This window comes from Argiope bruennichi, chromosome 4, assembly GCF_947563725.1.
Source record: "Argiope bruennichi chromosome 4, qqArgBrue1.1, whole genome shotgun sequence".
Taxonomy (NCBI): Eukaryota; Metazoa; Arthropoda; class Arachnida; order Araneae; family Araneidae; genus Argiope; species Argiope bruennichi.
This window is the reverse complement of record NC_079154.1, coordinates 13,169,012-13,185,762: the sequence shown is the minus strand read 5'-3', so window position 1 is coordinate 13,185,762 and position 16,751 is coordinate 13,169,012. Positions and strand designations below refer to the sequence as shown.

General features: G+C 27.6%; 1 long non-coding RNA gene across 2 annotated transcripts in view; it reads left to right on the top strand.

Annotated features, from left to right (window-relative positions):
- The window catches only part of LOC129966829 (uncharacterized), a 51,862-nt gene that overhangs the window by 13,112 nt on the left and 21,999 nt on the right, over nucleotides 1-16,751 (top strand). The window contains exons 2-4 of one of the 2 annotated variants that reach the window (XR_008784299.1): nucleotides 2,622-2,690; nucleotides 8,139-8,304; nucleotides 10,206-11,116. This is a non-coding gene — a long non-coding RNA (uncharacterized LOC129966829). Of the gene's footprint in view, nucleotides 1-2,621; nucleotides 2,691-8,138; nucleotides 8,305-10,205; nucleotides 11,117-16,751 lie in introns of those variants that run through there. The other variant, XR_008784298.1, reaches the window with a different exon arrangement.

Sequence of the window (16,751 nt, the reverse complement as noted above, 5' to 3'; positions counted from 1 at the left end):
TTACTTTATTAAAATCAAGAAATATTTCCCATGATCCTTCTTGTGGATTGTATTCTAAGTGAGTGTCGTGTATTTTCGTGTTCGTGTTTGTTTTGTCTTGTGAAATGTGGAACTTAGAAAATAATTAAATAACTGTACCTGAAACTCGTCTATTATTTTCATCTGCCTCATAAGGAATTATAAAGATTCCCGACCCTCTCCAATACATATTTACAAATTTGGTATAAAGACCATGTACCAAATTTCTTCCTCTGCTCAAAGCGTTTTTGAATCATAATGGCATAATTTCAAAAATGTGCTTTTCGGGTTCAAGGAGGTTTGAAACGCCATAATTCTCCAAAATCTCGATTTTGATTATTTTGACGATTACAATATTTTCTCTTTATATACTGAAAAGCAATAAAATGTGAATTTAGATTGGACATAATTTTCAATTATTAAAACTTATTCTTTCATTTTTCTTAACTAAATATTCAAACTAATGATATGATGTATGTTAATTAAAGCAAAGGTTCGGTATCTTATGTACATGGTACACGTTAAAGCAATTTTATTTTGAAATCTTTTGCACACGTTTCTGATAAGATATGAGACGGACCAACAAATTCTAATCAGATTAAGTTAAGGTATAGTTGATATAAAACAAAGATTAAATCTTGCAATTTAACTTTTATTTGCACTTCCAGGTAGCTCAAAAAGTAAAATTGTGGATTTGAAATAAAAAATTTTAACATGTATAATTTTAATAATAATAATATATATAAATTTAATTTTAAATTATAAATATGCTAATTTTTTGGCTGATATTCAAGTGACAAATATGTACAAATTAGAAAATGTGTGCTTTGCTAGGGCAGATTAAATATGTTAATAATTTATTATAAGTTTAAAATAACCTTTTGTTCTATTTTATAGGGAAGGAAAGTATTTTACGAATCAATTAAAAAAGGCTTGAGAAATGTATCCTTTAAAAAAAATATGTCGAAATAAAAACGAAAATCAATTTAAATACAGAATTCTATTTGTTCATTAAATTTAAACAAAAAATATTTTCTTAAAGTTCTCAGTCAGAAGACAGGATTAGATATCGAATAAAATGAAAAATAGTTTTGAAGGACAATTGAATTCATTAATAAAAAAATGGGTATGCTCTCCATTCGGATTTCACTTATGCTTCCAGGTATGAAAAATGTCTTACAATTTGTGGATAAAAATGGCTCTATTCATATATTATATGACAAATCTTTCTTGATTGGCATTAATAAATAAATTAAAATTTTCCAACTCATTGTTTCAATAGTAATTGCCATTGGCATTTTTTCAGGTAATGGAAGCAATCATTTTTGCGAAAAAAATTTTTCTCAGGTTACAGAACTTAAAAACATTATCCTAATCTTAATATAAGAATTATATTAATTATAATAACTTATTTTTTCTTGATCGTCATAATAAAATTAACGGACATAAATAAAGGAAATAATTAAAGATATCCGTGTTGTTTTCTTTGGATGGCAATATATGGCCCAAGAATAGTATTATCATATAATGCCCTCTATGAATGTTTTCAAGAAATTGTTTAAAAAATTATATAAAATTGCTAGAAGCATTCATTTATTGATTAGATGTTTGCGCGAAAACTTCATTCCATGAGGTAAAGGTGAATTTTTCTTACACTCAGAAAATCAGTTCTCTTCGAGACACTTTGTTCCAAAATATATTGTTCTTTTAGATTTTTTAAAAGCGGTAAATTTCTGCTTTGAGTTCTACAGCTATTTTAGAAAGTCTTTTTTCCCATTGACTGATTTGGCCCAAATTTTGATACCGATTTAGAAATTTAAAACCAGGAAAGCATATTAAATATTATTTTTATGTAGCTTTGAGTTATCTTGCTCATATGGGCAATCAAAGACATAATTTCAAAAATAATTTTCTTTAAAAGAATTGTATGAAATGTGAAGATTTGTCAAAATTTGAAGATCATACTAGTTAGAGAATAAAAATGTTAAATAATTAATTTAAAAAATGTTGCCGTTTCGCTATTATTTGCCTTTTTCTGATTTTGTTCTGAAAGAACAAATACAAAGATCCGTTCAGACTCCAAAATCTCTAAATTTCAATTATTTTTATTTAAAAATATTATTAAAATTTTCTCCATAGGTTTTCAGTTAACAATAAATATATTTTTTGTTTATTAATTAAGTAAATAATCAACACATTTTTTTACAAAGATAAAACAACTGACAATCTTTCGAAGACAAAGATTAATTTGACGACGAATAATAAAAAATAATGTTCATCTTTCACTTTAATAAAAAACGTTTTTCTTTTATTTGTTCATTTATTTTTACTAAATGAAATTTGAAGTTGGAACAATAAAATGAGACGATACAATGAATTTATGTCAAGATACCGAAAAATACATAAACAGCACAGTGGTTTTTTTTTTTTTGCGTGTGAAACAGAATAAGTTGACTTTGACTGGCGCCATCGTTCTTTATATTTTGCAGTAAAGATTTTATTAACAGCATTATATGAACACCTATATATCACAAATGATATTTTTGACAGAAGACATATAGAACCTTTATTTGATATTAAGTAATTTTTTGACATTTGTGTAGGTTTGCGGTCAAGTCTGGTGGCGTGAACTCAGTTATAATTTCCTTTTGATGGAAGGTTTATACCAAAAGGTTTGTTTAATTTGAGATTTTAAAATTTATTACAGTATTTTCAGCTTGCTTTGTGGTTAGCTGTCTCAACGTGAATTTACACAAAATGTTTTAAAGTAGGTAGAAATATTTGCTCAGGAGTTTTTAATTTTTCTCACTAGTGTGATACATTTTCTCACTCATCAAAACATTCAATGAAATCCTACGTTATTTTTTTACATTTCTTTGTCTGGTGTTTATTCTTACCAAATGTTTTTAAACAACAATCAATTAATAATTTTTTTTTTAAATTTGTGAAATCCTCAAAGCATTTTGAAGTTAAGAAACCTAAGAAATATAGATCCTTGGCGATGTCTTTTTTCAGACACCATACTAAGCAAGTATATGCCACAAATGATAATTTTGACAGTAAGCATATGAAACTGAGCAATTTATTGAAATTTATCTAGCTTTGCAGTTAACTTACACAAAGTTGCAGTTACTGTATGAGCTCATTTATAATTTCCTTTTTATAAAATGTTTTACCGAAAAGTTCGTTTAACATGAGACTTTGAGATTTATTGCAATATTTTCAATTTACTTTGTGGTCAGGTTCCACAACGTAAATTTAGAAACTATATTATAAAGTTGGCAAAAATATTTGCTCAGGAGTGTTTAATTTTACTCATGGGAGTGATGCCCTTTCTTACTCATCAAAGCATGGGAAAAAAAGAAAAAAAAACCTGCACGTGTTTTTCAAATCTCATGTGTAATGGTGGTTGGTTTTCCCAAATGTTTTTAAACAATCGATCAGTAAATCAATGGTTTGATTTACGAAATAAATGGTCGTCTCATTTTAAAGCTACCCAAGAAATAATGGAAATGGAGTTTTATGGCACCATCTTTATTTTGGAAACAGATATCTAAAATATATACTATATCTATATATAAATCAAGAATAAAAGATTGGAATCAATCAATATTCAAGATTGTTTCCTCAATGTTGCTTTTATCATCTGACAACAGTTTAAAATTATCTTGTCAGCCTTAAAAGTTTTCTCATGTAGCTTTAAAATGATTTATTCTATATAAACTAAATTAATATTAAATAAATTAGTCTGAAAATTGCTAATTAGTTACGCTAAATAATAAATTGAGTTAATCAAATTTATATACTAATTAATTAATGAAACAATTTAAATTTAAACAGATAATAAAGAAGATACATATTTCATTTTGCATCAGGTCAGGGATAAAATCCACAGAAATTTTCCTAATCGATTCCTTATATTAATAAAAAATTTCAGGATCCTAAATTAAATTACCATTTAAACGTAAATTAAACATTAACTTACATCCGTATTAGAACTATTTTAAACTGCAGAGCTCAATTTCGATAAAAAATGAGATGAGCCACTTCTATATTTTAGAACTAGCCGCCTTTGGCGACCAGCCGGTTCGCCAATCTTAATGTTCATTTAAATTTTAATAATTAAATAGGTTGAACCGGAGTTTAATCCCCTTCTTCGCCCAGTTGCGATAACGCGCCAAAGCTGTCAATCTTTATTATGCACTATAATTGAATATCTGCTCCTTTGCTTTTCAACATTTCGCAAGACCGTTGTTGGCGATTTTTAAAAATTTCGCCACGCAGGGGATTAAACTCAGGTCGTACCATTAAATATTTTATGCAATTCCAACTTTAATAGATTCTTCATCAAAATATTTTAAAACTTCAAATTTTGGTAGTCATATAATTCACTCATAATATTATAAAGGCCTTCAGTCATAAAGTAATATGTATCTCTATAATTTTCTGTTACCTCTCGTAGAATTTATGTTTTAAATTAAAGTGTAAATGATTAATCTGCAATTAATATAATAATATTTTTTACTGAAACAAAGCATTTTTATTAATAATATGATTACTGATAACAGAGTCACTGAGCGTTTAAACTTTATGGGCACTAAAGAATATCTTTTTTAATTTATGTAATATCTCAAGAGTTTGTCAACAAAATTTTCTTAGATTCATTATGAGTAGATCGATTCATTAACATTGTTTAAATTTAAATGCATCAAACACTAAGAAAATAAAACGAATCATTTAAAATAAACGGTTGAAAACAGGTTTAAAAAAAACTAATTAAAAAACGATGTACTTAAACTATAAGTATATAAAAAAAATATATAACTAACATAAATACAATTTACTTACAAAAGCATGCAACTAACCCAAAAATAATTTAAATCATCCATTGATAACGGTTGTCATGGCAACAATCAGAACAGAATGCGCATGCGTGAATTTTCTTCGCCAGTTACGTAACGCAAATACGTGATTTTTTTCTACGCCAGTTGGGGTAACGCTATGCGGATTAGAATTTTTTAATTTCCTTTATTCTGTTTTATTTTAATTCAAAAGTACTTCAGAATGAATCTGAAAGATCGATTAATTAACAATGTTTAATTTTAAATGCATCAAACATTAAGAAAATAAACAGAATGGATTGTAATAATCTGCCGAAAAATTTTAACCCTAGCCTCATTACTGTTGGGAGAAAAAAAAGCTAAAGCCTTTCTCATTTGGCGTTGGGGAAAATGGAAGATTTTTTTGGCGGAAAAGTTGGCGGTGTGGAAAATGGAAGATTTTTTTGGCGGGAAAGTTAGTTTTTAATTAATAATTAAAATTCTAATTAAAAATTCGAAAAAAGGAACCCCAGGTGCACATTCCCGACCTCTAAGGTATACATGTACCAAATTTGGTAGCTGTATGTCAAATGACCTGGCCTGCAGAGCGCCAACACACACACACACACACACACACACATTGAGCTTTATTATAAGTAATATATAGATTAGCTAGAAAAAGTGCTGAACTACAAATACGCACATATGCTTTTTCGGGCATTTTTACACCACGTAAAGCGAGCCCATACTCATATTATCTTTTCAATCAAATCGATAATTTTGCTTATTTATACATAGTATCTTTTTTTTTTTCTTCTTGAAAACCCGAAGAAACTTTTTTTGAGACAGAGAAAAAGTTTGAAAAATTATTAAAGTTATATTACAGAATAAGTAAATAACATAAATAATAAAAAATGTTATACTTGTTTAACTAAACATTATTATTCCCTCGAAATATTGGCTGTCTTCTATGTTAAATTATTAATATGGACAGAATAAACATTCAAAATTTCATCTTTATTATTTCATCAGATAGGTTACAGATTAATTTCCCTTTCGGTCTGAAAGTTTTACGTATAAAGCAAGTCAAATTTCAAAATTTATGAAATTTCTCATAGATTAATATTATCTATATAATCAATATTCAATAAAAATTCTCTGATTCATCATAAAATTCAGTTTCTAGTTTTACTAAGGCATTTAAATGACGAAAATAATGATATTAATCATTTAAATGATAAATGATATTTTATCATTTAATCTAAATTTGATACAACTGATAATCTAGATTTTATACAGTCCTTTGATCGAAAGAATCACGGTTTGCAAAATATTCTTAACTCCAAATTTTAATTTTAAAAAATCGTTTCTTTTTTCTGAAATCAAATTTCACCAAATTATAAAGTTTCAAATATTACAATTTTAGAAAAAAAAATCAAAATTTTCATAATTTTAGGGTAGTAAGCCTTGAGGAAACTGTGGGTTTCGATTGGCGTGTCTTATTTGAGATGGAATGGTCTAAAATCACGCTTCTCTATAAGACGGTAATATTCAACTTTTCATAATTGAATCAATTTTAGTTGCAATAGAATGGACCATTCTTTTTATTTCAAACTATTCTCCTTTGGCGACTAATAAGTTCGTTGGATTTATAAGTGATATATAAATTTCGTTAAATCGTGTAATGATTTTTTTCGTGTAATCGTGTAATGATTTAACAAGTATGACTTTATGATTCCGCCAATTGTCTGCCATTAAAGCCATGTTATTTCAATTGTCTCTTGCATATGCTCTGTTTATTGTGTATATTAAATGGATATTAGTCCTATGACATCAAGGCGCTATTAAAAACGTAAATATCTGGTTCATTTATCTTCTAAATTTTTTGATACTGTAAATTCTCTTTTTTTTTTATTTGTCTTGAAAACTAAGCAGATATTAAACAGAATCCTTCTTTTTTAGTTTTAAACAAAGAAAGAGAATCACGCGATCAGATAGTTGATTAAAAAATGAGAACGGTTTGAATTTCAAAGTATCAATGTAATCTCTTGTTGGAAATCAAACAAAAAATATCTTTAAAAAATTATCAAAATTCAAAAACAATTCGCACGATTATTAAATTGTGATCATGAAAAATATAATTTTTTCTACGTTTGGAAACCTTGTAAATTTATTTTCGTACACAAATATTTTTCGAAATTTATTGCGGTAAAATGTCAAAATGGCATTTTCAATAAATTTTTATTGATTTTTAATTAATTAAATTCTAATAAAAATTTCCCAAAGAGATCGCTGCCAGGTGCACATTCCAATCCTCCAACATATATACGTGCAAAATTTGATAGCTATTGGTTAAACGGTTTGGCCTGTAAGGTGCGAATGCACACACATATACATCTTTATTAGTAGTAAAGATGGATAGGTAGAACCTTTTCATTTTATATTCTTTAAAAAACTACTCATTTTTTTTCTCTCTTTAAAATTTTAAACAGATTATGCAGAGCATTTTAGTATTGCACGAATTTTCAAAGCATTTCCTTTCAGACTTTTCGCACTGTAAATAAGAAAATATTAGAAAAATGAATTAATACGAAAAAAAAAAATCATCCAAATTTATTTGTGATGATTTTTGAATGAACTTTTATTTACCGTCAATTAATTCTTTGATAATTTCTAGCATTTACTTAAAAATTCATAAATTTCAAATTTCATCTCACGAAGTTTTTTTAAAGTGTTAACGTTTAAAACAATTTCTAACGTCATTAGATACTGAGCTTTCAAAAATGCTTTTCTTATTAAATACGCATGCTCAACAAAAGGATATTGAAACAAAAAAATGATTACATTACACGGATAGTGAGAGACTTTGGGTAGTGAAAACTGTAGTTAAAAAATTCCAGAATAATTTAGGCAATTTCAGGATTCCTGATTTCCATCTGAATATTTGTAAAAAAAAAAAATCCAATTTTTAGAATATTGATGAACGGTTCTATCCCAGACATTACATGCGAACCCTTAACCTTTTTCACTCGGAAAGATAATTCGATGCATAATTATTCACTTAACACATGGACCTATTTATTACACTAAAAAAATAAATACATACAACTGTTTTAAGTTGAGTTTTCCTGAAAAAGGAATAGGCATATTTTTAACATTCTGCAAGTATTTTAACAATTAAAATTTAAAAAATAAATAAATAAAATGTGAAAAGGATGCACCACCTTGAATGGTGACTGAGAGAAGACATTCGAGTGCAAAAAGTTAAATGATAAAACGTTCTTATATGTTATGTTTCAGGTTCGAGATCCAATTCCACCGACGAGCCGTCGTGTAAGCGGGTCTGGTGCACTTTAAATCCATCGGGAACAAATATCCTCCCGCTGGTGTGGTGTGGAATTTTGGAAAAGGGGAATGCCAGCTCAGGTGCCGTGCTCGTCATCTGACAGTGGCTCTAAATTACAAGGTACGTCCCAAAATAGCCCTAGTATTTCCTTAAAATGGGCTGTGCCCTAAAAAAAGCTCTACAGTCGCTAGATTAAATTACATGTTATGTTCTTAGTTTTTTTTTCTACGCCATTATAAAGATTCCTTTATTTAATAAAACAAACAGAAATAAAACATGACCCAGGAGAAACAACTCACTACCGAGAACGATCGAATAAAGAGGTTTCACAGTATTATAGCGAACAATAGTTTTGGGAGAAGTAATAATAAACTGCACGCGATGCTTTTTATTCTTTATCAGAAACAATACGATTGTCTGAAAATAAAATTTATGTGTGAATACCGCATTACGCGCGCTGTTTGATAAGATTTAAAATCGCTGTCAAAGGAAATATTTGGTATGGCGCAACTATTTGCTGAAGAAAATGTCGCAATAAGGTTCCACACCACAAAGAAAAGCCACTCCTAATATACAGTTTGTTAGCTATTCTGATTAAAATAATTTATAGTTGATTTATTCCAAATACTGTGGATACACATAACCTTTTTGCTTATCTTAAGTAAAGAAAGCGGAATGATAACTCTGTCAGATGTCTGAGTTTTCGTATTCCAGTCGTTTCGTATGAGACATACGTAAAATGGTTCAATTTGCTTCAGATAGAAGAGTTTCGGACCTTGTTTGGAATTGTTGAGCTCTCCCTTGTTTAACAGAACTTCGCGCAATGTTAAACAGATTAGACACTTGTCCTTGTTTATTTTTTCCATGATTATCTGAACTTAACAATGCCACTGCAAGCTACATGCTTGGTTTGCTTTACATTTGAAGAAGGATTTCCTTGTTTAATAGGATAAAAACATTTGATATCAACATATTGTGTTTTTACACGTTCATAGGGCATAGTTTAAATGCTTTAAAAAACAATTTTTTTTCCCATGTTAAATTGGTTCGAAAGTTTTCACAATGAGTAGAAATTGTATCATTTTTTATATTAAATACAAAAAACAATAATAACTTTCATTTTAATGAAATTTCTCTAATAATGGACTGATTCAACTGACTAAAATTAGAACTTGCGATAAAAAAATTATACTCTAAACACTTTGTCATATTACTATTTTCGAAAAATAATAGATAAATTGTGCTATTAACTCATATTTTCTAAATGACTTGATGATAAAAAAAATTAAATAATATGATATTGATAATAAAGTGATAATAAGATTTATTAATATGATATTGATGATAAAAATTTCCATGCATTGTTACATTTATTATCTGACCTCTGAAAATTGACAGAAAACGTGCCCAAATTTCAGAACCTTAGTAGCAAATTCCATAATTTCAGAAACAAAAAAATTAAAAAAAAAAAAGTGTTGATTTTAGTACTCAAAAATAAATCGTGAGCGATAAAAAGAAATTCATATAATTGACAGGTAGGAAAGAGGTTCCACTGATTGGTTCATGAATTTACAAATATTTTTAGCCACGTGGCAATCAACTCAATAATATATAACAATAATAGTAGTCAGTATTAGGCTATGTATATAACTTACAATCAGTGACGCAACAACCAGGGATAGGGGCGGGCACAATGTGAATATTGGTGTCCCAGTAGCAATCTTAGGTACGCTATAGAAATATAATTTTGGTACTTTTAAATCCTTTTTTTAATAAAAAGAAAGACTGAGAAAGATTGTTATGCCTTGAGCATCACGTATCCTTCCTATGCTCCTGTATATTGTATATGCTTTAGCGATTGATTTGTTTTTTGTTTTTATTTTGATAGCAAATGATAAAAATAATAGAACTCATGAAGATGAATTTACCCATGATAAAGCTGTGGATAAATTAGAATAAAGATGCTCAATTAAATGTTTCTTAATCGTTCGGAAATACAAAAAGCCTTATTGTACTTATAGGAAAAAAGATTTTATGAAATTAGAACGACTTCTGAGTTTCATAGTTTTGATCGACCAGCCGAAATTTCTATAAAAAAAAAGAACTTTATATTGAAGTTCCAGCCAAAAGAAACCTTCGCATAATTCTTGCCCAAATAGCCCAAACATGAACAAGAATTGGTCCATGGCAATAAACAATATTGATTTGTTTCTCCGTCATTCAGTTGGATGTGTTTTGAATGCTACTAGAAAAAGAAATCTTTGTGATGTCGTGATCTTGTCAACATAACTGATACGAGGAGAAGAAACACATTGTTCACGCATGAAAACAGATTTCGTTTGTTTTCCGATTCAAGGCGCCAATCCATCAAGTGTTATTCCAAAACAGCCACTTCTATCAACAACATAGAAGTTGATCAATACCGTGGTAATGTTGCGGCCTAGGCACGCACATTTACGTCTTAGGAAAGGGCATAACGGATACAAAAACTTATAACCAGGATATTATAGTACTTTAAATAATCAATTTTCATCGTATTGATTGAAACTGTTTCATCATAGTGCATAATAATACTCGTTATTATAGTGTTTTGACAAACGTCTTGAAAATGAAGCGATTCTTCGAAACGCATGGCCTTCGAAGAATACCTTCTATTTATAGAATTTATTCCCATAGATCACATAAAGATGCTCTTGAGCGAGGCATAGTAGAGAACAATTTTTCATCATTTAGAGAAAAAAAACATCTGCTTTATTAAGAAGTAGCAGAATTTGCCACAATTTTGACTAGACAATCTGTTTAAGAGATGTGCAACTGATTCTGTATACGTTATAAAGGAAAATGGACATACACTTATCTTAAACCTTATGAAATAAGTTATAAGCTAATTATTGGACTATTTCTGCAAATACAATGAATTGATATTCTTTCCTTTTTGTACCCAGTATTTCCTGCACATTTTTATATATTGTTATTTTTTATATTATATTTTTGCTTTATGGTTGCTTGCATTTTATTTTCAATATACAACTTCATAATTTATAAAAGTGATTACTGTGAAATAATTTCACATTATTTTTTTTCTTGCAAAATGCTGCTATTCCTTAATTTATGGACACCAGTGTAGTTCTTATATTTATTTGAAATATACATACTACTTTAAAAAACAATACATTCAAGCTCCAGTGATGTTCAGTATGTGCTTCCTTTATTTTTACAGCTTACATCAAGTCTGTAATTCATTTCTTGCAGACCATCTTTATCAAATCTCCGTAGATTACAGCAATACAACTGTGATATTGACTTACAATTTGAAGAAGATCATTGAACATGGAGAGGCATACACACTATCGTTTGAAAACTCTCACAGAAATGATGAATGAGCTTTGAATGGCACGATGCCATAAGTAAGACTCTGCTAGCTGAACAATCAATCCTCCGATTTGGTTACATGCCATTGTTATATGTATAGATGTTCATAACATTTTCTCTATGCAATAATTAGAATGACTTTAACTAGATTTGAACTGGCAAGGAAGTTGCTGTAGAGCGAGTGATAGCCTTAGAAGATTATGACGGGTCAATCAACTTAAAAAAGAAAAAACGATAGACAAATTTTCATTTCCTTATAACTGAGGAATTATTGAAGATGTAAAGATTGTTCAAAGTATGGTAATAATTGCTTAATTATACTGAACAACTTTTGAATTAAACGTGTCTTTTATTTGCTTCCTTTTAGAAGTTGCGATTCAAAAGTTTTATTCAAAGATAAAAACCATCGCTTTATCCTTTTAATCAACTAATGAAGGTACGCAGGTCGTGTGGTAGAGTTTTGACTTCGAAGTAAGACAATGGCGAGTTCACGACTCGAATTCTCTGAAGATCTTTTGCATATACAATGCGCGATGTATCTACTTTAAACTCAAACAAAAAGAATTGTGCTCTTCCTTAGGATTTTATTTTCAATTAATCTAGTCTTACTCTTTAATATTCCGGAATCACCTCTTATCTCTAAAGAATAAAAAATTTGAAAAAAATTATTAATTAGGAAAAAAATTGTAAAAAGATATCTATGAATGAATCTTTTCAAATTACTATTGATTTTTATTTATTTATTTTTAATTTCTGTTATTGTTATATAGCAAACAAAATAAATGGTAATATTTTCTACATTAAACGATTGTCAATTATCGTTAGAATTACTTCATAATAAAAAAAGGTTTTCATTATCCAAATTAAGAGTGTTATTTCGCTTTACAATTTAGGTTTCAATTATCACATCATTATTCAGTAGATTACAATAAATGCCTAGAACTAAAATTTATATATTGAGAACATTATTCGTAGGAATGAACAAAAAAATTCATGATTTTATGAAACAATTTTCTTTATCTATTTCTGTCAAAATTTATTTGTAAGAAATTTCTGAAATCATTTATTTAAATTATATCCCGTAATAAAAATTATTTTGAAATCAAATGTATATGAGGAATAGGTACAAATAATTTTATATGACTATAAAAGAAATCTCGACAGATAATCGTATTCTGTTCTCAACATATCAATAAAAGGCCACAATTTCATTTTAACATTAAATACTCATTTTGCTTTCATTTTGTGCTAATAAAAGGAATTAATATGGAATTTGGTTAGAAAAATTGTTTTCACTAGAAATTTTAATGTAAATAGTTTGAGCACTTAGTTATATAAATATTAAGAGATTTTATTCTCTTTAAAAAGATTATTAAAGATTTTATTCTCTTTTTATTCTCTCTCTTCTCTTTTATTCTCTTTCGGATTGTTGTTTTCACCAAAGAAAATAATATTTTAAATAAAAAGAATAGCATTCTTTCATGACATAGCAATTAAGATTTATATTAATAATTATAATTAATTTTTACCGAAAACTCGTGGGTAACGCATACCCAGCATAATGTTAAGTATTCTTAATGGGAATTATTTATTCCTCATCATCTTTAATTAAATAAAGAGTAGATTAAATAAGAAAGAACTAGATGCTTGCTTCAAATAAGGAACACAAGTGATTTAATAAATAAAGCAATTGTATCTTAGCAAAAAGTTATGAGACAAATATGACATTCATTACTAAATTCATGACTGCAAAGAAATTTGTTGGACGACTTAGAATTAGAAGAAACGTTTCAATGATAGAAAAATTATTTAATTGGGGAGAAATGCAACATGCAATATTATAATCAAAAGATTTATCCACCAATATACAAGATTTATACTAGATGAAATATTATTACTTAGCCGCCTTTAGCGATCATCTGGTTCATCGAAGATATTGGTTGCATTTAATTTCAATTCTTAATTAATCCAATCTTTTAGGCATAATTTTCATGTATATTATCTCTTCAACAAATAATTTTTAAGCATCACATCGTAAAGCATTAGTTTAATGATTTTACACATATTCTGTTCGTTTTATACATGAATCTTCTTAATGGACACCAGTCATATGACATCATAAGCAGTTTAAAATGCAATCTTTCAGTTCATCTATTTTCTAAATTTCGCAGTGTTGCGAATTCGTTTTTTTTATTCGTCTGTAAATTACACAGATATTAAATTGAATCCTTCTTCCTTTATTTTCAAAATTGATAGAAAATCACTTGATTAAATCTATTACAAAATATATTTAATGATTTAGGTAGTATATCAGAAGACTTTTCAATAAAATTCCTTTGATTCAACAAAATAATAAACAGCCTACCTTATTAATAAATTAAAATATCAAAAAAAGAGTAATAATATCAATTTTTTAAATGTGTAATTTTTTTAAAAAATTATTATTCTTGACTTCTAAAATCAAACATTTGTTATAAATGGTCTATGATTCAAAATTTTATTCAAAATCTATTTTTCAAAATTTTTATTAAAAGTATGTTTTAAACAGAAACCCTTTCAATATGAGAAATAAACCAAACTGTCATCGTTTTTTCGACAGCATAAGAAAACCCTGGATGATATATTAAAAGCAACAACATAATTAATTCTTCAAACCTTGGGTTTTATTTCCAATAATGAAATTGTTGTTGTAAAATATATTCGAAAATGTCTTTATAAGTTAATTAAACCTCGAAAAATGAATTTGAAAATAACTAAGTTTGTATGATTAAAAATATAATTTTTAATTTTAATAGCGGTTAAAAATGCCGTCTTTGTACAGGAATATTTTCACTAATTATCTAAAAAAATAGTAAAATTTCGCTTAATTTTTAATTAATTAAAATTTTAAAAATATTGCTTGGAAGTTCACATTCCCTTTTCCAAAGTTTATATTTGTCGAATTGATATTTCTAGGTTAAAAGTTTAGAGCTGCAGAATGCCAAAACATTCAAACAATAAATTCTTTTTAATTATTAGAAAAGATTTTAAATACTTTCAATTGTCCCGTACTTTAAAGATCATTAAATCGTCTTTCATATGAAAAATAATAAGCTAAAGTGAATTTTAGAAAATCTTAAAACATTATCCATTGAATGTGGTCGCTTTCAGATCTTTATATAAACACGTAATAAAGATGAATGTGTGTTTGTGTCTTGCCGCTCTACAAACTAGACTGTTTGACCTAGAGCTACAAACTTGTAACATTTGTATTTCGGAGAGAAGAACATGCATCTCGGTGAGAATTTTAAAAAAGTTTAATTAAAATTTTAATTAAAAATTAAGCAATTTTGGCGTTTTTCAGCGATAATTCCAGAAAATATTACAATACAAAAATTATTTTTCCCTCATCTTAAAATTCAAAAAAAAAAAAAAAAAAAAAAATTTCAGTGATTCCAATTATTTGCCATATTTTTCTACAATTAATCAATTTTTGGAAAAAAATAGTTTTAGCATATTTTTAACAAGAATCATAAGAATTCTGTACGAATATTAAACATATCAAGATCAAAAATACGAAAGCATGAGAATTCTGGAAGAACAACAAAATTTTTGATAAAATTCACTAATACTATTTCAAATATTCTTTCTTTTTGTATTTCAATACAAATCACTATTCTGTCTTAAGCACAAATCAATATTTTCAAAGCAAATTTCAAGAAAGTGAGTGATTTATTTATTTAATTCTGCAAGAAATTTGTAAAAAAATTATATTAATATTTAAAATACAGTTAAAATACTGTTAACATCCAAAAATAACAAATTCTACATTGTTTTAAGTAAGGAATCAGGTTTCATTGTTATAAGGCTAAAAATAGCAAAGTGTATCCATTTTTTTACGAATTTTTTGGTAGCTGACTGAAAATAATTAAAATGCATGGTAAAATAGAGGCTTCTAAAATAGTATAAATGGTATATCCATCAAAATTTGAAGCTTAAAAAAATATTTTTCTGTAGAAACTATTAAGGAAAAGTTATATAAAATATTTAATTAAAAATTTAACCGTCTAACTAGTTGATCGCCAAAGGTGGCTTTTTATCAATATGGATGAATTAGAATATATAAAAATAGAAAATATTATTTATGCATCAAAATCTCTTTCCACTTTTTTAAATATTTATGAAACTCATCTTGTTTTTGAATTTGAATCGACTTAATTAATTTATTTATAGATTTATCTTTCTAATTTGGAGCAAAGAACTCAAGAATTAAAAACAGAAGCATAAAAAAAGTGCTTCCAGTATAAAGTGAATAAATACAAACGATTACGTTGCAACTTTCTGGTCATATTTTCCAGATTAGCAAGGATTTCTGCTCCAAGGTTTATAGCAATTTCAAAGCCAAGACAATGTGCGGCGAATCAAAATCAGAGAAAGTCAAAACATCGACATGAGTCAATGTGGGTCAAGGACAATCAAGTTATGATGATGTTCTGGAGATGCTCAAACATATATAGGTGAAAACAATTGTGTGGGTGGATAAACAAACCGAAGTTCGATCACCATCGAATAACATAAAACATATGTTCGATGTCATCCTTACTAGAAATGACGAGTTTACGCTCTAAATTCACAGAATATAAAAGGGTTTATGAAAACATGGTCACATTCGAAAACAAATTCCATCGCATTCAAAAACAACTTTCTTTTTGGCAACAGTATTAAAAAGCTGGGGATCACATTTCATAAGAAATATATATCTCTAATATCTGACCATTAAATGCATTATATTATTGATGGGTGGTTTCTAAAGTTCTTTAGAAATGTTTCCTACAGAGTGAGAGAGTGAGAGAGAGAGAGAGAGGAAAACTTCTAGAAAAAAGTTTTTTATTTGTTCTAGAAAATAATCAAAAACTATTATTTCACCCCTTTCAGCTGAAAATAATTTGGAAATTTTTACAGATTTTGATATTTCTGCTGTATATAGAGCTAAACAAAATGGAGGTTACTATAATTTTAAGAAAAAAAAGTTTTAAACTGATTTTTTTTTTTTTTTTGCTAAAAGAATTTTAAATTTATAATAGTTGAAATTTTAATTAAAACATTCTTTTTCACAGACATCATAGAATTATGCTAGAATATGGAATAACTCTGTTTGTATTTTTATTGATTGGTGAATTCTACTCTTTCAAATCCTTCACTTTTTCTCAGTCTGA